At 42.4% G+C, this 2,944-nt stretch overlaps 1 pseudogene; it reads right to left on the bottom strand.

Annotated features, from left to right (window-relative positions):
• Positions 1 to 232: 232 nt before the first annotated feature.
• On the bottom strand, positions 233 to 373 carry LOC147026133 (signal recognition particle RNA; annotated as a pseudogene).
• Between the last annotated feature and the right edge of the window lie 2,571 nt (positions 374 to 2,944).

Here is a 2,944-nt window from a genome sequence, read left to right as displayed (position 1 = left end):
TAGATGGCTTGTTCGATGTAATAACCTAACTAAAATAAATCGCAACGCACGCCTTTGATTCTCCCACTAGACAAAAGGAAGGGGATCTGTCTACTGTTGTTCGTCTTTCAGCTGCTCCCATTGGGGGTCACCACAGCGGATCATCCACTATGATCCGCATACTGATTTGGCATAGGTTTTACGCCGGATGCCCTTCCTGAGGCAACCCTGGTCGCCTCTTACGACACAGGGATAAGGATTGGGTTTCGCCATAATTCCGGGCTGCCCTACACCCTCTCAAAGCACGGCCCAGTGCAGAGCTCCCGTCCTCAAGCGATCCTCCAACCCAAGCCTCCGAGTAGCCGGATTACAGGCGCACGCCACTACGCCCGGTATGAAGGTGACTTGACTACACACATACTTAAGGACATAACTAACTTTTGGGACATCTGTATGTTGAATGCTTATGGTTTCCAGATCTGTAACAATATATACTAGCCGAAACCCCGTCACAGACGGATTCCGTTCATTCAACCACCCTCACCAGCTCACCCACACTCGAGGGACATGGACTGGACAGGGCGTGTTTGCCCCCACCTACTCATCCCCCGCCCCTGCCCCATTCCCACCGGCCTTCAATTTGCTTACCCCCACCCAAAAATTTAATTACCCCGGCCCCGCCCCCGCCTCTTCACTCCCCGCCCCCCATCTCTTGATTCCCCGCCCGCCTGTCCACCCCCTCACACTCAACCCCGCCTAATTCACCCCAGCACCCGCCCCATTTCCCCCTCTCTCCCGCTTTCAGGTCTGGTGGGATTCTAACTTTGATGCATTGAGAAGGGTAAAGAATAGATTTCCTCTCTTATGGAAAGCTCCCTTTTCTCTTTACGACACACAGTCACACACGTGAGATAGCGTTAGCCCAGCGGAAAGTCGACGCCCGCCTTTTTCCATCGACATTGACGCCCGTTTCTTTCACCGACGTCGACACCCGCCTTTTTCCATCGACGTTTGACACCCCGTTCAGCATCTCTATGGATGCTAACTGGCTCTTTTTCATATCGGGTTGAACATTGAGGTGATAATTGTTGTTGACGTTTTATGAGCGCTTCACATTTTCGCTCGGTAATTCTGACAGATGGCTGCTTTTTGCCGTTCATCCGGCACGACAAACATGGCATCGTAAGCCAGGAGTAATCGTGGGATGGGCGGGTTGTCACGGCAATGATTCGCAAATGGGGCGGGGTAGATTTGGCTGGAGTATGCACCCACCCAGAGGGGCCGCTATAAAACGAGGATGAGAAGTCCGTTGTTGGCGGGTCAGTCGACAATGAGTCAGTTGGTGAGTCAGTTGGCGTCAGTATCAGTCAGATGGCTTTCGCAGTCAGTAGGAGTCCAGTCAGTCAGACGACTTTACCAGTCAGTGAGTCGTTGTCAGTCAGATGGTATTTCCAGTCAGTCAGTCGGCGCCAGTGAGTTGGTGACAGCCTCAGTGCCTTACAGCTTCTCACAGTTCCTCTCAGCCACTCAGCGTCTCACAGCGCCTCAGCACTTCACAGTGCCTCACAGCTCCGAACAGCTGTCCATTGGTTGTGGCTCCTGGTGGCTCCTGATGGTGGGTGACATTCAGACCGTTAATTCTCCTTCTGCTCGAGACCTGCTTTTAGTGTACCTGATTCTTGGGGGTGACGTCGATTGGTGTTCGAGCCTGTTTGCGAGTGGGTGCACGGCAAGGCTGGGCGTGGCAACGAACAAGGCACGCTCACACATTTCAGGACGTTGTTATTTGACGTACAACTTATATTTGGTGAGCGAGATGATTTCTCCCCCCCCCCCCCCCTTGAATGATCTGCTGGGTACCCTTGTCTGTGTTTAATTATTAAGTAAGATAAGCATCGGCTCTTTTCCTCTTTTTGTATCAGTGCCTGAATAATTATTCATTTGCTTGTGAAGATTTTGATTGCTTCGAATTAACTTCTTTTTACCTCACGAAAATAAAAAGTTCTTTTTATTATTTATTTATTTTTGTTATTAATAAATTCCTTTGTTGATGTTCCAACCTGTCCGTGCTTGTCCTTTCCTTCCATTGATCCAGCATTGTCCGAACCGAGATAGACTGGGAGGTAATTACCACACGAATTGACCAATAATAGTCGGCACGCACCAGCGGTTAAAACGCTCAGCCGCCCTAATTAAGATCTAATCAAGATAAGATTGGTGCTTTGCCGAGGGCGTGCTCCCCTTTCAGGAAACAACGTGACCTCTAGTTAAACGGAATAATTAGACGGTGGACACTGGAACTCGTGGTTAACTGATTGGTGTTCATGGTTCTAAAGCAACCCACCATACCACAGAGTTAATTGTGAGCGGTGGCCCAGGTTCGGCTCTTCCGAGGACAAATGGGGATTAAACCCCCTGAGTAGCAAACTGGTGTCTCGGAACCGGAGCCGTAGCAATATATATATATATATACATATATATATATATATATATATATATATATATATATATATATATATATATACATATACATATACATATACATATATATACATATACATATATATACATATATATATATATATATATATATATATATATATACATATACATATACATATATATACATATACATATATATATATATATATATATATACATATATATATATATATATATATATATATATATATATATATACATATATATATATATACATATATATATATACATATATATATATATATATATACATATATATATATATATACATATATACATACATATATATATACATATATATATATATACATACATATATATATATATATATACATATATATATATATATATATATATATATATATATATATATATATATATATATATATATATATATATATATATATATATATATATATATATATATATATATATATATATATATATATATATATATATATAT

The sequence above is a fragment of the Eptatretus burgeri genome, chromosome 5, assembly GCF_056783735.1.
Source record: "Eptatretus burgeri isolate ZD-2024b chromosome 5, Ebu_testis_v1, whole genome shotgun sequence".
Classification (NCBI taxonomy): Eukaryota; Metazoa; Chordata; class Myxini; order Myxiniformes; family Myxinidae; genus Eptatretus; species Eptatretus burgeri.
This window is presented reverse-complemented; position numbering and strand designations above follow the sequence as displayed.